Genomic DNA, 24,212 nt, shown 5'->3' on the forward strand with positions numbered 1-24,212 from the left:
GTTTTTGAACTTCGAACAAAAAAGGATTCGTTTGAATGTTGCATTTGATTGATGGGGCTCATGAGACACGATTGATTCACTTTTGTTTTTTTGTTCGTTGCGTTCCTTTTTGCGGTTTTTTGTTTGAGTGCATCTAAGTTCTTTGTTCTTTTAGGGATTATAGTGTCTTTGTAGGTGGATGTTAAGATTTATTAAGTGAAATTTGTTAGTCCGTCTAACTAAGTTATCTTGAGTGAGAGAGTGTCATTTCAACCGCCTTTTATACCCAATGATCTTTTAAAAGGACAAGTTTGAATCGAATTTGAATCTACATGTAATGGAATAAAGGTTATAAATTCAAAACTGCAAAAACTGCGGGACTTAGAAGGATATATGTCATATTTTCATATAAATTTGATATTAAATATGACATTGCCACACTTTGTCATCGCAAACGGCCCGCAGATTTAGCTTGGTCCAACTCTATTCGTCCTATATTCTCTTTTACGCTCGTTTTATATTGATATTTGAATAATTACTTTCGTGTAATTTAATGGCTACTCATTTATGCGCTGGGAGCAAGTGATATTGCTATATCATTCTACCTCATGGCTGCGTCCCTTGGAGTGGCCGGCGTTGGCCCATCGTGTACAGGAGCCATAAGTTTTTTCCACTTTAAGATATATTAAAGCAGGTCGATATCTTTGCATACGGCCTTAGGGCCTATCACACTAGCGATTTGCGAGCGAGTTGAAAGCGAGGCGGGCGCGGAACGATTCCGCTCCTATCCAAGTATAGCTCAAGAAAAAAAAAATTAAGAGGTAATAATTCGTGTAGTTTTGAAAATTGGTATGGTTATACCTCGTGGTGCCCAGATAAATATACTAAGTTGAGGGTAGGGGGTGTGCTAAGGGTGGATGTGGAGGGGGAGGGTTGAAGGTACCTGTTTTCATATTTTTTCTGGACACCACAAGTTAACTATACCAATTTTCAAAACAATACGAATTATTTCCGCTGATTGCCTATTCGGCTTAATTTGACGTGGCTAATATGTCAGTAGTGTTCAGTACGCAGCGAAATTGTTTGTGTGATGGTGCCCTTACCAGGGCCCTAGAAGATCCCATTGTCTTTCCGTCCGTCAGCGCGTGAGTCACTCCATTGTCTGCCAATAGCCTTTGTGCATTGTGGCCCCGCTGTTACGTATTTTGAAATAATTAGTCGACTTTCAATCGGAACGGAGACGATTAGAAAATAAACTGGCGAGGGTCATTCTCCAGATTTGTAAACTAAACTCCGTCAAACTAACCATAATGAACTCCTTCAAACAAACCATAATAGACTCCGTCAAACAAACCATAATAAACTCCGTCAAACAATCCATAATAAATGTATGAAAAGTTTGACCGAGTTGAGTCTGACCGCAGTCATAATAATTTGAATTGTTGATCCGAATCATCTTAGCCATGTTACGAGTATTAGTATAAACTAGAATTTTAGCCAGTAAATTAAATTAGTTAAACATAATGTAAAAACCGGGCAAGTGCGAGTCGGACTCGCGCACGAAGGGTTCCGTACCATAAACAAAAAAAAACAAAAAAAAAACGGTCACCCATCCAAATACTGACCACTCCCGACGTTGCTTAACTTTGGTCAAAAATCACGTTTGTTGTATGGGAGCCCCATTTAAATCTTTATTTTATTCTGTTTTTAGTATTTGTTGTTATAGCGGCAACAGAAATACATCGTCTGTGAATTTCAACTGTCTAGCTATCACGGTTCGTGAGATACAGCCTGGTGACAGACGGACGGACGGACAGCGAAGTCTTAGTAATAGGGTCCCGTTTTACCCTTTGGGTACGGAACTCTAATTAATTAATATTATGGGACAATCTTACACAAATAGACACAGTAAGCTCATGTGAGGCTTATTTTGTGATGTAATTATGTAACCTAAAGTATGAGCGGCCCTAACAGGCAATTTTTTGCTTTCTAGGTGGCTTTAGAGCCTTAGATTATTAAAAAAATACTTTAGTAAGGAACCTAAGGAAAATTGGCGCTTACGTTAAATAGATTACTTGACTTGGCATGAAAACTTAGCGTAGCCCAGTGAACGGAATAACATATGTGACGCTCCACGGGTAAAGGTACCTTATGGCGGTTGGCGCTTACTTAGCGCAGCACCGCATTATTAGTATTGCAGCGTCGTTAACAATAGCGTAAGCGCCAACCGCTATAAGATACCTTTACCAGTGAAACGTCACATACCATTGGTGCATTTACAATATTGCATTACGAAACTAGTGGTCAAATTGAATACTAAATAAATACGTAGGTCTGTTTATTATATTGTAAACGCCACTTACCGTCACATAACTCGCTAAGTGGCGTTTACAATGACGAGAAACGTGACTCCGTATTGATTGACAGTATATATTATTTATAAGTCTCTGTCCGGACTAAATAATTACGCACGGATTCCATTGCCATGTTAGTACGCATTAATGTTAATGGCGGACGTGTATGGCCTGTCATTAAATTATAGGTCTTAGCAACAAACAAGCCACGGTTTTTTTTAAATTAGTGCTAAGTTATGTGAGTGAACGGAGATTCAGTAACTTTTATTCTGGAATAACTATTATTCTCAGTTAATTATGTTAAAATGGATTGTATATTTTTCTAGGTAATGAAACATTGTTTAGATAATAGATACTGTACACTTAGACACTTTCGACGAAATATGCGACGCAAAAGGTACCTTATGGCGGGTGGCGCTTATTACGTCGCATAGTTAATAATAGCGTAAGTGCCAACCGTCATAAGGTACCTTTACCCGTGGGACGTCACATATGCATATTACATATTTTAATTTTAGGCCCTGACCAATAAGCGTTACAGGCAGAATAAAAAAGTTGGCATAAACTAAATCCACTTTAAAAAGGTAAACTTTTTTGTACTCATACTACTTAAGTTACCTATTTGTTTAGGAAAAAAACGCCGCTTAGGGTCGTAAAGATTAAATAAACTTTTTTTTGTAAAGTTTTAAGTATTGATTTGCCGCAAAATGAGTTTTTATTATGTGAGAGCGACCTATCTCATACGGCACGCGTTGAGGGGATATCCCTCTAACATTCTATTCCAAACAACAAAGGGCAAAAAGGGTCTGGCTGGATATAAAAAAAAGATATGCGAAAACGCGAACAATAAAATAAAATGAGTTCCAAATTTAAACTGCTACCATTTCATACTCTATGCCCCATAGAATAGGAAACTTAAGTTTTCAAATTTGGAATCCCCTTTTCGAAGTTCGATCGTTATGTAGGCGGGAAAAAGTGGTCGTTCGTTTGCAAAATGTCAAAACAAATTAGCGAGACGCTAACCCATATGTGCATGTGTGTAACTGTATAGTTGCGCTATTTTATCGCATATCGATTTAGCACGTGCGAATAAGATAGATATACGTTTTAATGTGTTTTTAGCACATTTTTATGAAATCGCGTGGGATGCGAGTATGGCGCGAAGATCTACAAAAGTGTGGTTTTATAATAGGTTTTTAAGTGCCTTTTCAAAATTTTACAACATGTTTTAAATTTTTATAGTTTCTGTTATGAGCGCTTGTAAAAAATACATATTTATTTTACGTGCGACGTTTTATAATGTTCTATTCTATGTTTGGTACCAGCTATAACTCTAAAACTAAAGTATGTCGACGCCGTATTCCCACCAGTACAATTATTTAAATTGCCTCAAATCCCGAACATACGAAATGGCTACCGCAGGAATTATCGCTGCACGCAACCCCCCTCTCCCCTCAAATGCAAGCCCAAAATCAAATAAAGCCATAGATGTAATCAACCGCCAATAAATGTTCCAAGTTTGAAATGAGAGGTATAACTTTTTTTTAAAGATGTCATTATTTCTTACAGGTGTATAAACCAGCATTTAGAAACAGTTACATAGACTGTTAAGCTATTTCCGTCAGTAGAAAAAAGCAGCAAATTTAATAAATGTAGGCGCTATGATTAAGGTCCCATAATAGAAAATATGAATTTCGCTATTTTATCTACTGACAAACTTGTTAGACTATAACTGAATTGTCTATATTGAGTCTTTAGACAACACGCGAACACCAATCACTATTGAATTAAACTTTAAAGAAACAATTATTGTACTCATAACCGTGGCGAATCTAGGAATTAACAAGTAAAAATGTGAAGAAAACTAATTAACATCTATAAATAACTGTATTAACAAGCACTAGACAATAGGTAATATAAAAAAAATAAAACTTTCGAATTCCGAACACACAAACACTGGCCGCTAAAATTAAATTTCCAAATTCGAATTACGAAATTGCTTATAAGTAATTCAAATATCGAATGATGAGTCGAGTGGGTGGCGACGCATTGATGATGGGGTAAAAATTACCCCCGAGGGTAATCCGTAGGGCCGGCACCCTATATGTGATGCCCCAATGCGATATGTGCACGGTAGTGTGTGCGTGCTTACTTATGTGTGTCGGAGGGCACAATAATAGTGTATTTCCGTTCCGATCCCTCCTATACCTGCTAAAATTCGCGTATTGAACACAAGTGAAAAATATTAAGCTGTACTGTAACTTTGTATACACTCATAAGTTACTTTTAACGTTTTTATTAGCGTCCATAAACGTACAAAACGCTACAAAACATTAAAATGCAGACGTTAAACGCCCTGAAATAACCTAAAACGGCTTTAAATTTAGCGAGCCGACAAATAGTCGTCGTAATTCAAAACGAAACGAAAACAAAAGTGCAACTTCGCACATAATTACACTAGCGTTAATGGTAACCCTGCCCTTGCTTTTTTAATCGGCCATAAAATTTGAATATAGAACCGGGAGTGCCATAAAGGCACGCATGCATGGAGTTTTAGCTGGGCCTACTTCTCAAATGGTTTATAAGAAATTAAGTTGCAGCATTTAGCCCTTTTAAGGGGTTTAGCTCGCCTGGAATGCTGGCCGGTCGCTGCAAGTTAGCACGATATCTATTCTCCTTAGTTCTTGTTTGTTACGCACAGTGAATTATTTATTTGTTGGTTAGAAGTCGTATGTACTGAATAACTAAATGCTGAGCTGTCCAACTGGCCAGTAATGGCCTTTACGAGGCCTTGCTTGTCTTGTTAGGCCCACTTGCACCACCCCACTAACCCGGGATTAAGCGGTTAAACCGTTAACCTAGAGTCAAATTGTACTGGTAACCATGGTTGCTCCAGGTTTATCCGGTTAACCCCGGGTTAGTGGAATGGCGCAAGTGGGCCTTAATGTTATAGAAATGTACTCATAAAGCAAAATATATTGCGTTAGAATCAGCCCAGGCTAACTCAGCATTTGCAATGACAAAGTGTGACAATGTCATTATTAATGTCAAATTTCTATGAAAATATGACGTTTATAGTGACACTTTAGCGCTGGTGGCCTAGCGGTAAGAGCGTGCGACTTTCAATCCGGAGGTCGCGGGTTCCAACCCCGGTTCGTATTTGTACCAATGAATTTTATTAACGGAACTTATTTAGGTACGAAATATTATTAAACCATCATCTTATTGATTTGACAGGCCAATGATGATGATTTACCAGTTGCTTTACGGTGAAGGAAAACATCGTGAAGAAATCGGACTAATCCCAATATAAGGCCTAGTTTACCATCTGGGTTGGAAGGTCAGATGGCAGTCGCTTTCGTAACAACCAATGCCCACGCCAATCCCTGCGATTAGTTGTCAAGCGGACCCCAGGCTCCCATGAGCCGTGGCAAAATGACGAGATAACGCGAGGAAGAAGAATAATAATGACACTTTCACAATTTGTCCTGTTCAAGTTTTGCTCTACTCTTCATTGGCTATATATAAAAGTTTGTATTTACCAAATTAATTGGATGTCGCGCTGAAACTTCAACTTCCCGTATCTTTATTTGTAAAAGTATTGCTGCTGACTGTACTCATACTCATACTCATATATTTTATTGCATTTCATGTGTACAGAGGATCTTAGGGCTAAGTACAGTTTCAACATGAACCCTGCGAGGGTATAGCAACATATTTAAAACTAATTAAAATTAAACTAGAACATTTACTTCCATCGGCTCCAATTTTTTATCCGATACGTATCAAACTTGTCACTTAGCGTATCACTCTTACATTGTAAATACGTTAATAAGGGTTACCTAGTAGCGAATATCTTTCCATCGACGCTCATTGGACATAGCTCTACTGCCTTAAGACACGCGATGCATTGCGTGCGCGCCGGCGTCAAAAATTACTAAACAATTCGAAACTTTATTGCATTGTAATACGGCGATAAATGTGTAGTTATTTTTGAAGTGTTCGTACGTGTATGCGGACTATTGTTAACTGTGAAAGTTGATGAATGATATCACACAGGGTTAATTGCGTTTTTTTAACGTTGCGTAGCTTTGCCAATATTATTAGTACAGTCATTATATCCAAAAAATCGACCCTACCCGTGAATAATTAGTTCTTGGATTTTTTTTTCGTAGGTCCCTCGGGGACGTCACTGGGAGTGTAAATTCAAAAAGTAGGCTTAATCAGGCTCCTGCGTATATTCGAAAAATGGTTTTTTTCCAAAAAAACGATTTATCTTCAATAACTCGGCCATTTTTGATTTTACAGTAAAACCGTAAGGACAAAAATTGTAGGAAATTTGATTCTCTACAAGTTAGTCCAGTCATTATATCCAAAAAACCGACCCTTCCCGTGAATAATCAGTTCTTGGATTTTTTTTTCGTACGGTCCTCGGGGGAATCACTGGGAGTGTAAATTCAAAAAGTAGACTGAATCAGGGTCCTTTGTATATTCGAAAAACGGTTTTTCTTGAATAACTCGGTCATTTTTGATTTTACAGTAAAACCGTGAGGACAAAAATTGTTCAGAATTTGATTCTCTACAACTTCGTTTCCATTCATTTATGCCGTAAAGCGTGGAACATAGGAGATAATGATAATATTTTGAATTTGTCGCGTTTTTCAGGTTTAATTTCTAAAATATCGATTTTGGGGGAAAGAAGGTAGGAACCAGAATTGTTCAAAATTTGATTCTCTACAAGTTTAGTCCTCTTCATTTATGTCGTAAAGTTGAAAATAAACGAGATATTGAAAATATTTTGAATTTGTCGCTTTTTTCAAATTTTATTTCCAAACTATCGATCCTAGAAGAAAAATTGTGAGGACCAAACTTGTAGAGAATCAAATATTCTAAAATTTTTGTCCTCACGGTTTTACTGTAAAATCAAAAATGACCGAGTTATTCAAGAAAAACCGTTTTTGGAATATACACAGGACCCTGATTCAGTCTACTTTTTTAATTTACACTCCCAGTGATTCCCCCGAGGGACGTACGAAAAAAAAATCCAAGAACTGATTATTCACGAGAAGGGTCGGTTTTTTGGATATAATGACTGGACTAACTTGTAGAGAATCAAATTTCCTACAATTTTTGTCCTTACGGTTTTACTGTAAAATCAAAAATGGCCGAGTTATTGAAGAAAAACCGTTTTTTTGGAAAAAAACCATTTTTTGAATATACGCAGGAGCCTGATTAAGCCTACTTTTTGAATTTACACTCCCAGTGACCCCCCCGAGGGACCTACGAAAAAAAAATCCAAGAACTAATTATTCACGGGTCAAAATCTATAATGACTGTCCTATATGGCTCGATGCGTTTGTTGCAGTTTTTGTACGCAACTATGTTATAAAATGAATCATTGGTACATGACACGAAGAAACATTTTCACATGTAGGTAAGGCTTTTTCATAAGTGTGCGTAAAAGTGAATTTTAACATGAAATTTTTCAATAAAAACTTAGACATTTAGGTACGTGTGGTTTTTAATGGATTTAACAATATTGCTTTTCGGTGTATTTTTATTTAATTTTTGTTAATCAGACTAAGTAGGTATAATATTGCCCCATTAATTGTTCATATAATAAGAAATCCTCAATTCTAGCATCTTTGCCTTGCCTTAAAGATTCTGCTTAAGAAAAACATAATACAAAATGATAACTTTATATGGTGATAATTCTTTTATGATTATCACTACACCTAAAACTAAGTTCCCCGCCGCGTCTGTCAGTTTGTATGTATGTATGTTAACGATAAACTCAATAACTACTGAAACGGATTTTCATGCGCTTTTCACCTATTAATAAAATTGAGTTATTCTTGAGGAAGGTTTAGATGTATAACTTCTTAAGGTTTTGTGTAACCCGTGCGAGGCCGGGGCGTCCCTAGGCCCACTGATTAACAGTCCGCCGGACGGACGGTATCGGCCTGTCAGTTAGAACAAAATTTTGACAGTTTCGAACAACTGACATGCCGATACCGTCCGGCGGACTATTAATCAGTGGGCCCCTTAAGTAGGTATCTTAATAAATGGTAACAAAATATACCACGGCATATTCTCAGAGCTGGCGAGGCGCCTCGTGGAGGCGACGGGTGACAAGAGGGCTGGCTCCTGCCTCGCGCAACGCATTGGCATTGCCGTCCAGCGCGTCCATGCTGCCAGCCTTCTTGGCACCCTGCCACAAGGCACCGAGCTGGAGCCAGTTTTTTATTTATAATTTTAGTTTCTGTAGTTACTAGTTGTAGTTTATAATTTTTAGTTTATTACTTGTTTGCTTTATGAAATAAAATCACCACTAATTTTGTTACATTTTGTTGATGGATCCCGGAATCACCCTTATCTCCTAGTATTTTACAACTCTTGTATATTTACGCAAAGAGAAACACGCGCGCGTTAAAACAGATGCCATATTTATCTGTCCCCCATACGTAAGGCGGGGATTTGCAACTAATTTCAACTGTAAGCCTCGGAATGAGGGATTTGCTTCCAAATGTGTAGACAGGGAAAGAAAATACAAGAAGGGGGATGGGTGATATGCCCAGGTGGGAGATTTTAACCGATTCGTAAAATAAACAAAAATATTTATTATATTTATTTTTTGGCATGTTTGCGCCATGCCCAAGTAACAAAAAATGCAAATGTTCTGTGCTAACAATGCTATAATTACAATATGTACCTGTACCTACTTATCGTAATTACAGCATTTTTTTTAATAAAAGTTTAAGCCTACTTGGGCGAGTCTTCCGGAGTCCCCCTGCGTTGTTTCGTGCAAAAATAATTTTATCTTTTATGTATTTTTTTACTAATCTTAAAATCTACTTAAATAATTTACATACAATGTCCTAACTTAAAATCTAAACATATTACTAATATACTATCTAGACACGCGGCAGCGTGTCAAGCCAAGTTCAAGCATAGGAACTGGCTAGCCAGCGCCAAGTGTATCCTACTTACACTATCAGCCCCATTCCGACCCCCACCCAGCCCAAACTACTTTTTACTAATTAATTTATTTTGTACTTTCATCTCCGACGTGTTATTATTTTGATTCCTACGAGTAATAAATAAAACACATCACATGGAAAATTAAGTTTTATATCAAGTGCATCCACACAAAAATATTATCATCACTTGGACATATTTATGTGAAAGATCACCAACAAACAAATTAATTATAAAGCCGCCATCAAACAAACGAGCACTACACAAGAAAATTACTTCAAAGTATCACTTAAAACCATTAATTTACTAAATTGCACATTTGCAGCTAATTAATTGTTGAAATTGCCGCAATCATGTCCAGGGAGCTGGCAGCATTATGTCGTGATAAAACTTTGATAATGTGCTGGCAGCCCTATTAAGGTGTTTTTTTTTAATCCCCATAATAAAGGAGATATCATCTTATTTTCGCCACCAGCTTTCATTGACCCACGTACTTTTTAGCAAGTCAGGTTATCTTGATTTCATGTAAGTCTTTTTAGGGCTTCGTACCCAAAGGGTAATTTTAGGGTTCCGTACCCAATGGTTAAAAATGGGACCCTATTACTAAGACTCCGCTGTCCGTCTGTCTGTCCGTCTGTCTATCTGTCTGTCACCAGGCTGTATCTCATGAACCGTGATAGTTAGGCAGTTGAAATTTTCACAGATTTCTGTGGCCGCTATAACAACAAATACTAAAGAGAAAATAAAATAAATATTTAAGTGGGGCTCCCATACAACAAACGTGATTTTTTTTCCTGTTTTTTGCCTTGAAACCTTCGCGCGCGATCCAACTCGCACTTTGCCGGTTTTTAAATTCGAATACCCCGTCGCAGCAAGAATGCGTTTTATGACTTTTTAATAATATAAAACATTCAATCCTCAAATTACTAAGATAGGTTTTCGAACTAGCATTAAAGTTAGTACCAAAATGCCACAGACTAAGTTTCTTGTACAGCCCGTCTGTTGTGAAACTAATTATAAGGCCGAGCACAGACGTCAGTTTGTAGCCAGAGCTCACGTTACGGCTCATTAAAATTGAACTTTTAAACAACATATGTGTACATCGCCTTAAGGGCTCTCTACAAAGTTACTTTTACAGCTAAAAAGTAACAAATGTTAAACAATATAAGTAATTTAGCATTTTCTCGGCGGTAAAATAAGTTTGTAGGTTTGTATGTAATGCTTTCAAATTGGTCTTTCATTAGTTTCTCACTTGTTTTTAGGCGGCAGATGTTTTATATGAAAGTTTAGCGCCTTTATATCTTAATTATGGTTTGGCAATTTCTTCAATGTTTTTAATATTTATATTGGCAGTTCACCACAAGATTAATTTAATACGAATAAGTACTTCGATGAATACAAATACATACATTTAAATTCTAGGTAGTGCTTATAGTTTTTGCTTGTTACGATAAATTAACGTTTTTGTAATAAGCTTGATGAAATAAACATGTAAAAGAAGGAAAAGCATACTAATGTTGTAGAAATATAGCAATTCCAAATATGTTTAGAAGCATTTGAAATTGAAAAGCAATATTGATTAAAAAAAAACGTTGTATTGCCACAAGCCATAACTACAAAAAATTGAACGATAGAAAAAATCTTTATTACACAAAAATGTATACCTACTTACTTAAAAACCGGGCAAGTGCGAGTCGGACTCGCGCACGAAGGGTTCCGTACCATAATGCAAAAAAAAAAAAACGGTCACCCATCCAAGTACTGACCACTCCCGACGTTGCTTAACTTTGGTCAAAAATCACGTTTGTTGTATGGGAGCCCCATTTAAGTCTTTATTTTTTTATTCTGTTTTTAGTATTTGTTGTTATAGCGGCAACAGAAATACATCATCTGTGAAAATTTCAACTGTCTAGCTATCACGGTTCGTGAGATACAGCCTGGTGACAGACGGACGGACGGACGGACGGACGGACGGACGGACAGCGAAGTCTTAGTAATAGGGTCCCGTTTTACCCTTTGGGTACGGAACCCTCAAAATGCTCAAAAAATCTAATAGTAAACTAGGTACATCTAATACTTATAAAAAAAAATACTTAGGTGATTTTGTGGTATAGGCAATGGGTAACAGTCTCTGCCTTTTGCTAGATATACACTACGCTGATTTTCATACGGGTGCCTTTTCGGCAGAAAAATTTACATTTCACTTCTATAGAAGTAATAAGATTATATTTCAAAGGGTAATATCTTTTCTCACGGTACCAGATGTTACAAAAGTCAACCACATTTGAATATTTTCAAAAGCTACATTAAAATTCAGAATTGCAATCTTATTCAAAATTTGAGTTTTAAAATCTTACCGATTCGCTGCCCTATACCCATTTCCATATTCTACTAATGGTTAAAAAGGGACAACAAACTTTTGGTTTGTTGAGACGACTCACACGATTAGCATAAGGAAGGGTTATGAGTTATAATTTAAGCAACGCTGTATCTTAGGCAATAATTATAACCCAAAATGAACCTTACGTCTTGCACTTAGTGTATAATTTACAGTGACGAAGTTACATGATTGCTTAGGGTTTTCGGAGGATGGCTTTATGCAGATAGGAAACAGCTGTAATTAAAGAGTTTTATTCAGATGGTAATTTAGTTTTTCGGTAATAATGGGTTGGAAGGTCGTTTGAGGGATTTCGGGATAATTGTTAGTAAATTATAGATTTTGGAAGGATTGACTTATTAACTTCCCGTATAATTTTGTATCTTTTGAACAACTGCGTTTTTTACAGGTTTTTAGTTTACCCGGAATATTAAAATGTAATTTGTTCGTTAAATTCCTAAGTGGTTTTTAAGAACCCCTCGTGTAAATTTTATTCCAGAGCGTGTCGAGCGTTCGCGTTTGCGTTATGTCTATTTTTGTATGGGATTTTGAACAGCGCGCCAAGCGGAACGTTTTGGAAACTCAAAATCCATACAAAATTACACTTAATGTACGTCACGTCACGATATTGAATGAAATTTACACTAGGGGTACAGAAGTGCTGTACATATGTAATAACAATAATTTCAGATGCAGTAAAGTAAGAAAGAATCAAAAAAGAAGAACGCATAAAAATATAAGTAACAAAATAATCAGAAGTGCAACGAAAACGAAGAAAGAAGTAAGAAAATAAAAAATAGAAAGAAGAGAAGATAAGAAGAAAAAGCAAGAAGTAAGAAGACTGTTTCGCCAACTGGTGATTGCCACTAGCGAGGTATAGAGTTCCTACGTATATTGGCCTGTAGGAACTTCATACCGTGCTCTTGGGTTCGCCAATCTTCTACGGTTTCTGTTCTAGAAGAGAAGAAGAATAAGCGTGACTAAGACGATCGTTTAATGTACTCTTTATTCGTTAGATTTAATTGTATCATTTGACTCCATGTGTGTATTAAAGATTCGTTTGATTGTGTTAGATGATTAAGAAGATAGGTTTGTGTTTCGAATTTGGCGTCCAATGTAGATGGCGCTGTACGGATATTATGCGGTTACTCTGGTACAATTACCTACACATCTTATACAACAAATGCATTTCTGATTGTATTCTTCTTAGAACTTCTTAGCCTTCGGAGAGACGTTGGCTCTCTTTGCATGTTCTACCGTCTACGTCTGTACAACGGGGAATGCTCGGAAGAACTTTTTGATTTGGTGCCATCGTCTCGATTTTATCACCGCACCTCCCGCCAAAGGAGCAAAGTTCATCCCCACTTCTTAGATACATGGCACACCAAGAATAAGCGGCCATCTCGCTCGTTTCTTCCCAGAACGTGCAGAATGTGGAATGACTTGCCTCCTGAGGTATTTCCTTTGCGCTACGACATGGGATTCTTCAAGAAGCGGGTATTTAGGGTTCTCAAGGGTCGGCAACGCTTAAGTGGCTCCTGTGGTGTTGCTTATGTCCATGGGCGACGATGACCGCTTCCCATCAGGCGGCGCGTCTGCTCGTTTGCTGACAATTACATTAAAAAAAAGTATTGATTTTCCTGTTTTTTTGTGTTTTCAGAATTGTTCCACTCGTTTACCTAATGGGAGACCCGAAAATACGTTGATTTTTTTTATGTGCATATTGTTGATAACTTTAACAAAGCTTTGCGTTTGTGTGTCAAAGCCAAAGAAAAATATTTTAAAGACTTTATTTTGGTTTTGTTTCAGTTATATATGAATGTATTTATTAGCTTTATTTTATAACATTAGTAAAGTAAGAAAATTATTCCTAGAAATGTTTTGTCAAGGTATTTTTGGGCCATCCTATCCTGTAATGTTATAAATGTGACAGTGTGTATGTTTCAATATTTAGGTGTTAGACTTAGACCAAGACAAATCTGCAACGATATGAAAATGATAACCAAGTAACTAAATGTTCTAAGGGATAGTCTATCAAATTTAGTAAAATATTTTCCATAATGTCAATAATATCCAGAGAAGAAAATGGAGACATTTTTGTAGCTACCTTTCCTTTATTTAGATACCTACCTTTTCAATTTTAGGTACATACATAATAATAATTGTAATATTTAATGCTTCTCAAGATTGCTATCTTTCGGCCTTTGTTAGCTGATAATATATACATGATTTCATTTATTTAATAGACTGCAACATCAATTAATCATTTCAACAATAACGTGTTTTGAGTTGCGTCCTTCTAATATAAATCACATGTTATCTATTCAAATGTGTTACATTTCTCGAAGCAGCTTTCACTCAGTAATAGTGAGCAATCAATCACATGTAATTAGAAACATACAAACAACTACCGTCTTACAGAACTCATTAAATGTACAGTCGACTTCACAACAATAAAGCTAACGTTCCAAAAATATATTTACATCACTAAGTGCCACTTGCACCATCCTTCTAACCCGTTAACCGGTTAAACCTGGAGTTACCATGGTTACCAGTACAATTTGACACTGTGTTAACGGTTTAACCGCTTAACCTCGGCTTAGTGGGATGGTGCAAGTGACGCTAAGACACTGACCTTTTTTATTACTACCAGTACCAGCTGTGCATTGTATTTAGTATGCTTACGTTAGTATTGTTTTAATTCTTATTTTATAAGTTTGGGTCCGCGTAGACGAACTCACCGACATAGCCCACCGGATTAGCAAGCTGAAGTGGCAATGGGCAGGCCACATTGCACGCAGAGAAGATGGCCGATGGGGTCGAAAAGTGCTCGAGTGGAGACCACGGACTAGCAAGCGCAGCGTAAGACGTCCACCCACAAGATGGACAGACGACCTTGTTAAGGTCGCCGGGAGACGCTGGATGCGGCTCGCTTCCAACCGGCACGTATGGCGATCCAAGGGGGAGGCCTATGTTCAGCAGTGGACGTCTTATGGCTGAGATGATGATGATGATGAAGTTTGGGTTCACTGAAAATCAGCGTCGTTGCACTAAGTGCTCCGACACATACTGAGTGGTATCCTCTTTGGGACAACCAATTACATAACTAAGTCACATGTAATTTTAAGATTGTGTTGTTTCAAATAAATTATTTTCACCTTATTTTATTTCACAATATAAAGTCGTGTAAATATATTTTTGAAACGTTGGTTTGTAAAGATGTTTGCGAGTTCGACCGTACGTGGTTATGCACAAACGTTACATTACAACCCACATGTATTTTGTCATTTAAATAAATTATACATCAAAAACAATCGTTATTTAAATTACATTTTATTGTGGGTTGGGACTTATTGCATAACTGCGTCCAAATGTGACGTTTTTTTTAAGTAACATCTAGTGCTCCTAAAGACTAGAGCCCTGCTAGCTCGTTTTTAGGGTTCCGTACCCAAAGGGTAAAACGGGACCCTATTACTAAGACTCTGCTGTCCGTCCGTCTGTCACAGTTGAAAATTTCACAGATGATGTATTTCTATTGCCGCTATAACAACAAATACTAAAAACAGAATAAAATAAAGATTTAAGTGGGGCTCACATACAACAAACGTGATTTTTTACCGAAGTTAAGCAACGTCGGGCGGGGTCAGTACTTGGATGGGTGACCGTTTTTTTTTGCCTTTTTTTGGATTATGGTACGGAACCCTTCGTGCGCGAGTCCGACTCGCACTTGCCCGGTTTTAATTTAGGCTTCGCCTCATCTCTTGGCGCCTAAAAGGCTAAAAGCCTAAGGTAGAAGTAATAGTGCTCGACACTGCACTAGTATTCGACATGGGCACTGTATGTCAAAGTAATATAGGTTAAATTTGAACGGCAAAGATTTTTCTATATTCAAATTTAATCCTTTCACACTTTGACATAAAGTGCCCATGTCCAATACTGGTACAGCGTCAAGCACTGGTACTTCTACCTTATTAATACTAATGAAATAAAAAAAGGCTTTTAGTCTTTTAGGTGTCAAGAGATGAGGCGAGCCCTGAAAAACCGGGCAAGTGCGAGTCGGACTCGCGCACGAAGGGTTCCGTACCATAATGCAAAAAAAAAACAAAAAAAAGCAAAAAAAAAAAACGGTCACCCATCCAAGTACTGACCCCTCCCGACGTTGCTTAACTTTGATCAAAAATCACGTTTGTTGTATGGGAGCCCCATTTAAATCTTTATTTTATTCTGTTTTTAGTATTTGTTGTTATAGCGGCAACAGAAATACATCATCTGTGAAAATTTCAACTGTCTAGCTATCACGGTTCGTGAGATACAGCCTGGTGACAGACGGACGGACAGCGAAGTCTTAGTAATAGGGTCCCGTTTTACCCTTTGGGTACGGAACCCTAAAAAAGAGCTAACAGGGCTCGAGTCTTTTGGATCACTGATAACATCACTTTTGATTCTGACAGATTAGTCCGATAGCAATAACTTTTGAAGTTATAAGATTATTAATGTTGCCTATTTTTTACATATAGTTTTCAGACCACATATTAAACCTAATAATAATAATTTGTGTCATCCTAGGTATTTGCTTAGGTAGAAATTTAGGTATTTCTTTTTTTAAACAGCATTCGGTAAAAAGAATATTCGAGATGAAATTCTTTGTTTCCCTGTAAAAGCAAAGTGGCTTCCGACGTACACACGCATTTTGTGTCATTTTCATCCACGGGTATAATGACATTTAATAAATACCTAATAGTGAACCTAAAATGCCTAAAATAAAATTATAGTCGGTAAGTGAAGTGTTGTACTTCACAGGATATTATAATATGTTATTCAAACAAATGTGTGTCAAATTCATCCACCGCTTTTATTTTTAATCTTTTTTTTTCTTATAAACATCATGTATCTGCCACAAAAAAAATTCATGTTATTAAGTTTACGTCTACATTATTATAATGCCACATCGAGACAACATTCATAATTTGGGTCATTTTCAACAACGGTTTTTTACTATTTGGCAAAATAAAACTTGGCATGAACGGCGTACGCGGGGAAGGCTACCTACGCGGGTAGGGTGCTTGTTACATGAACATTATGGCTCCTCTACACGATGGGCCAACGCCGGCCACTCCAAGGGACGCATTTATGCGTTAGAGGGAGCAAGTGGCCGGTGTAGAGGAGCCATTACAGTGTATTAATTTCATTCGGAGGCATAATTATTATATTAAGTCTTTTCAAAGTGTGGGAGTAGGTATGTTGTAAGTATATTTAAAAATAAAATGTAGGCTCCTCATACTAACCAACATTCGTGATGTTCGCAATCAAAAGGTACCACTTTATCCTTGCCATAAGGACTCTCTGACAGGTTATTTGTATAAAGATACAATAAAATTTCGTCCTTATGGTAAAGGACAAAGTGGTCCCTACCTTTTGAATGAGAATGTCACATCAGCGACTTTTAAAAATAACTTTTATTCGATATTTAGTACACTTTTTAAGATTATTTTAAGACGCAATGTATTGCTAATTTTGTGATTTATAAAGCGTGGCAAGCAACGCCAATTACATTGATGATGGTGTACGTTGAATACAAGACTTCATAAATTTTAAAAGTTATTGAAGAAAATATGTTCCTTTGTGGAGCATAATATTTTCTGTTAGAACGATTATGAAACAATTGAATGAATGAATGATTTTATAGGACATTCTTACACAGATTGGCTTAGTCGATAAACAACGATATTATAGAATATAAGAAATTATGTATATATGTATATAATATACTATAAGAAATTCCACTGCGAGTAAAACGATGATAGTTGCTGAAAAACACCGAGCTGAGGTTTTTAATTTGAAGAGAAATGTAATGTTTGACATTTTAGTAATAAAGGACCCATAAAACTATTTATTTATTAGGCATTATAGACCTTTACGCCCATGAAAAAAGATAACTGCCGAAAAAACTCTTAGCGTAAATGCTTTAAAATTTAAGGGCAAACATTACAATGTAGTAATATAGGTCCCAGAAAACTATTTATTTGTTATTATACACCGCTAAGTCCATGTTATTTGTTTTAAATTAGAGTTTAGAAACTAATTCGTGGTAGTAAACGATACAAATATTTAAAAAGTCCTTTACAACCTTGTTCGCTTCATATACTTATGGTAAAATAATTTTAGGGCGGGTCATAAAGGGCAAGTAAAATAATAATTGTCAATAGTAAAATATGTCCTTTACGACCATATTGACCATACGAGATACGATATGAAAAATCATCAAGACAAATGAAGGGCTTAAAGGACGACAAAAGACATGTAAGTCATTTACAAGCATATTTATATTTAGCGGTAACCTTAACGATAATATCTATGAATTTCTAATTTATAACTGGTCATTTACGCCCCTTGAGATAAGCTGTTTTTGCAAGCTCATTGTGCAAAAATTGGGTCGTAAAGGCAACTTTTTAAGAGATATAAAAATTTTCACTATACAGAACGAAAGCGCTTGGAATTCTGAACAAAACTGTATATAACGACTACCGTAGGCTCAAAGGGCGTAAGGGACAAAATTGCAAAAATACTGTTATACTCAGTATTTTTTTTCTCTATCGAATAGTATATTTAACGTATCGATAACTTGAAAAAAATGTCCGTTAAGCCCTATGAAAAATCAATGCTTGAACACAGTTTTCCAACGCATTTGGCCGTATCTGCCAATTCAAACTAACTCCTAACTTTGTGTACGATACGCCGTTTGCATCGGAAATTTTTGAGTGCTTAATGTACGTTACGCCCACAACTAATGTACAAAAAATGTATAATTATTGTATATTTATGCGAGAGAGAGATTCAATGGAAGAGATACGCCCGCGCCCCCATACTATGTATAATTTCGGGTTTATATTTGTTGCTTTTTTGTGTTTAAGTGGGATGACCTAGTTATACCTACTTTCCTTGTCAATTTTTTTGTTAAGTAGGTACTTGCACTACCTGCTCATGTGCTCATTGCTTTATTTATAGGGTTACTAAATTTTTAAATAATTTAAACTGAACTAGTGGGTACTTTTTAGAGATGCACCGAATATCCGGTTACTATCCGGTATTGGCCTATCCGGCTATTATTTTACTATCCGGCCGGATACCGGAATTTACAGGATTAACCTTATGAAAGTTACTGTCTAGGTATAACGTTTGCATTTAAATCCATAGAAGTACGTAAGCCTGGCCGCATGCCTTTTTCTACTCTAATATAATGTCATAAATATGCGATCATATTCAATAAGTTTTACTGAATAGACATACGAAATTTCAAAACTACTACTATACCTAATAGTACTTTAGTATGTAAAAGTAAAATTTATAAAAAGTAAAAGTTTCGTGGTTTTCGAGATAATCGCACTTTTATGTCTTTTTACTAGTTAGCACCATACTTCACTTTAATCACCATCTAGGCCATATCTTTGTTTGGAGAAATGTAAATAGCATGTGTGATACCATTTTAGAATCAGTATTAGATAAACTATTTTTAAGAAAGTTGGCCACTCTGTTCTCCATACGTTTTTTTTTTTCACCACAAGCGATCAGACTTCTTAAATATGTTAGAGTACAATGTATTTTTTGGATTAAGGTCTTCCAAAAATACACCTTGGCTATGGAAAAACTGTATTGCCTATCGGTTTGGTTAGCAGGCCTATTAGAGAATATTTTTCAAAAAACAGAAGGTAAAAATCTTTTCATTTATGTCCTAGGCGATCATTACAGTGAAACAAGGAACCAAAATTAGAAAAGTGCGATTATCTCGAAAACCACGAAACTTTTACTAAACCTGTAAGTGAATTTTCTGGACCAGCCTAAGGTGCTGTCGATGGTTAGAAGGTTGTCCATTAATAACTGGACATCCTGTATAAATGGTAGGACAGCAGTGATTCTGTTGAAGTAATCATCATCATCATTGTTCTTAAGAGCCTAGCTCTTGTCGGTGGAGTATTCGCCATTCCGTTCTTTTCTCTGCCACTGTTTTGAGCTCCTGATACGTCACTACATTAATTTTCTCTTTGGCCTGGTCAATATATGCACGTCTCGGTCTTCCTCTGCCTCTCTGTTTTTCTATTCTGCCTTCAATTATAGACTTTATGTAAGTATCGTGACGTATCAGGTGCCCCAACATGTTTCCCCTTCGGTTTTCAATTGTTTTTAGCAGAGATCTCTTCTCACCTACCAAATTTAATTTAATTAATATACTTGAAGTAATATAAACAAATATAAAAAAAAACATTGTTTTTGTAGAGTGTAAAAAAACATTGTTTTCTTAAAAACGACCTTTTCCACGTTTAAGTACCCAAAATAACAAAAATGGGGAAAACTTGACAGTAAATACATACATCTCTATAATTTTTCAGAAAAAAAAATGTAAATTATAGTTCGCAACTTGCATTTAGGGAACACTATACTTCTAGTGTTCCCTAAATGCAAGTTGCGAATATTGCAACGAAATTGTTGGATTTACGCCAAATGGTACTAAAACAGTTTAATTTTTAGTACATTACGCTCTTTTTCTGATAAGATAAACATTAAAGAAGAGGCGTAAGGGACGCCTTTTTAAAAATAGTCGTGTTTTTTGGCGTAACGGACATGCTATTTTTGTAAATAAGCATTGTATTCAAGAAATCAGTTTAAAAGACCTCAAAAAACCACATACAGGCATCAGTTAATTCAAACAAACAAAAAAGGTCTGATTTTTTTCTCAAAACAAAACTGATTTTTGGCTCTCCTGGAAAGATATCCTGGCGTTTTGTCAGTTAAGCCCTTTGAGGCTACGGTAGTGGACATAACTCATTTTTGCCAAAATGTCCTTTACGCCAATTGAACCCAAAGGTAATTATTATCCAAGAAGCTTGAACTATCAAAAGTGTTGGTAATTATTATTTAAGGTAAATGTATTCAAAACATCAGAATAAACAGGCATTAAATAACCTCAATACGTGTACATAATTAATAATATCTATTATAAAAAAATGCTAAGAACAAAAAATACATTAAAAAAATAATGTGCATAATTTACGTTAATTATGGAAAGACTGGTTTGTGCTATTTATAATGAAAAAAAAATGATTATATTAAAATTTATTAGTCCATATAATTAAGATATATTGAAGTTAGACTTGATTAGATATTCAAGAAGTAATATTTTTATCAAAGAATGAAAGTTACCTCAAGTCACGGTATTAATAAGCAAATTTTACTCAAGTGGTACCTTTTCCCTGTCATTGTCACAAGTATATGATGCGTAACCGTAATGTGTATAGATATAAACAGACCTTAATTCTCGCAATGAGATGTACTTACTTACAGTTCTTTTGCTAAATGGTGACATTGTACAATATTTATAAGTTCTCTTTGTAGTAGTATAACTTTGCATAAGTTGCGTTAATTTGGCGCGCAGGCGAAGTAAACATGCGTTGCGTACGCATCGTGTGGTTTTTAGAGAGAGGCCCTTACCCGCCGCCACGCCAAGGTCGCGCCGCGCCCGCCGCGCCCGCTCCCCGTGCATGGCCCGCGTTGCCCGTTAAGAGCCACCCGCTAGCGTCGTATGAACGCGAACATTATTTTTGTATTATTTGTTTATGCAATGGATGAAACTGACACAAATTTATATTTCTTATTTATCCCGCCTTTTATATTAATAAGGTGTGAACTCTAGTAACCTTAATATTCTTTTGTTATGATAATATCTTGTTAGAACAAAATTATCAAAAATCTTATGAAGCTGTGCCTCAATAAGACACAAAAACATGTAATGTACATATTGACACGATTAAATGCTACGTCAGCAATTTTTTTTAACTTTAATTATTTTTTGAGTAATTTTGAATAGTATGACATAGTATCCGATTGCAATGGACGTAATTGACACAAACTATGTTTTCACATTATAAAAACTATCCTAAATGCGACACAGTTACATGTTTTCTCTCGAATATTCTTTTCTCCAAAATAATTCAAAATAAAAATAATTACCACAAATTATGAAATAACTTAAAAAGCAAATAATATCTGTGACACAAAACAAAATGTAAGATTAACATCTTAAAACAGCATACGTAAGTGAAAAAAAAATTGACTTTAATATTACTTTAAGTTAAGGGCTCAAAATATAGCCAGCGCTACGGGACTAGATCCGATCCATATCGCATCGTGATCTAATTAATATACAGGGTGATTTCGGGGTCGTGGAGCAAGAGAGCCAGACATCATACAGAATCCAAAGATGAGCCTAATGATGTTGTTAATTATTGTTTACCACTAATAATGATGATTATTTTCCAGATGACAAGTACCTAGGAAAAAATATTTTTGCATACAATTTGGTGACCCTACTCAATGTGACGTCTTGTCGCTTTCCATACAGCGTATGTCAAAAGTCATAGGGTGACCATAATTACTTAGTATAACATTAATTTTACTTGAAAAATAAGAATAATTTGTGATATTTGGACTCATAATCACGTATTGAATGAGATAAAGTTAAAATGTGTCCCTAGTTTTTTCATACAAATTTTGGGTGTCAGTTTTGTAACGGTCCGTACAAAATGTACCTGTGTGAAAATGCGTTACTAAACTGAATATTTTTTCGAAACTTCATTTTCTATAGGTACCTCATGATCACTAACCAGCTGCCATAGAAAATGACATGTCGTATGCCTCGGCCCGGGCACGGCCCGGTCTAGCGTAAGTCATCCTTTAGTCGTCAGGCCGAAACCCGAAATGGAACTGTGAGTGTGACCTTTTGCGATTAATTGTCAGGGTAACTGATAGGACTGTCGCGTCTCCTCTAGCTGTCAACTGCCAACGTCGTGCCATAATAATCTAACAGATGGCGTTAGGGAGCTAGAACGCAATTAGTAAGAGATCTACATCGCGCTTATGCGGAGTTTTAAATGTCAGTTACTATATATATCTAGACACGCGGCAGCGTGTCAAGCCAAGTTCAAGCAAAGGAACTGGCTAGCCAGCGCCAAGTGTAATATTACGCGAACCACTTGGTGCCACTTTTGACCCTTCTATAACTCAAAACATCTTTAACGTAAACACATAAAACTACGTGTGTTTAATTATATCCATAAGGACATCTAGAAGCCCAAATTTCATGAAGCTAGCTCAAACGGTTATAAAGATATGAAGGTCAAAAAGTCGTATATTTTAAGACTGACTGACAGACTTATAGTACCTAAACCTAACCTACTTCCAGATGACCTAGAAGGATGAAATTTGGAATCCAGCTCAGTTATTGTGTGAAAGCGTAGGAAAAAATCTAAAAATAAAAAAAGTTATAAAATAGGGGGGGTCCCCATACAAAAAAAAACATTTTTTATTGTGACTGACATATAAGTACCTAAACCTAACCTACTTCCAGATGACCTAGAAGGATGAAATTTGGAATCCAGCTCGGTTATTGTGTGTAAGCGTAGGAAAAAATCTAAAAACAAAAAAAAGTTAATAAATAGGGGGGTCCCCATACAAATTACTTTTTTATTGTGACTGACATAAAGTACCTAAACCTAACCTACATCCAGATGACCTAGAAGGATGAAATTTGGAATCCAGCTCGGTAATTGTGTGTAAGCGTAGGAAAAAATCTAAAAATAAAAAAAGTAAAAAAATAGGGGGGGTCCCCATACAAAAAACCTGTAATACGCGCTAAACAACCGGCCAACGGTGTGTCGTTGGCGGCGCGCGGCACCACATAATTAATACAAAGAACAGAAGTAAAAAACATGCAGCGGAAACACAAGAAAAAACATTAAATCTCAATACCTGCCTAGTTTTCTTTACAAAAAGTATTGATATCCCATCAAAAACATAAATGTAAAAAAGGAGAGCCAAGTTCAATACAAAAATTATGCTTGGCTGTGGGGTTCGCCGCAAAAAGAATGGAGATCTAAATGAGTGCCAAGTTCTATGCAAAATCCAAATATGTATTTATAGGAACAAAATAACATTATAAACAAGTATTAAACTCTATTACTTTGCTTTATTGGATACCTATAACAATTGCTGTTATTTAAAAAAAAGTGAGATCTTAAAGTAGGTTAGATTTGGCTTGGCCAGTTTTTATCAGAATTACAAAATATATATGTTGAATAACTTTATAAAATGACTGATGTAATGAAAACTGGCCAAGTCAAATCTATAACCTGCTTTAAGATCTCACTTTTTTTTTAAATAACAGCAATTGTTATAGGTATCCAACAAAGCAAAGTAATAGAGTTTAATACTTGTTTATAATGTTATTTTGTTCCTATAAATACATATTTGGATTTTGCATAGAACTTGGCACTCATTTAGATCTCCATTCTTTTTGCGGCGAACCCCACAGCCAAGCATAATTTTTGTATTGAACTTGGCTCTCCTTTTTTACATTTATGTTTTTGATGGGATATATAACTTCCGATCAACTCTCGGTAGACTTCGATCCCCAGGCATAACACCCGCCTGGAGAGAGTACTCTCTATTGCCTTTCTACTTTCTACAGGACATTA

This window comes from Cydia fagiglandana, chromosome 11, assembly GCF_963556715.1.
Source record: "Cydia fagiglandana chromosome 11, ilCydFagi1.1, whole genome shotgun sequence".
In the NCBI taxonomy this organism is placed as follows: Eukaryota; Metazoa; Arthropoda; class Insecta; order Lepidoptera; family Tortricidae; genus Cydia; species Cydia fagiglandana.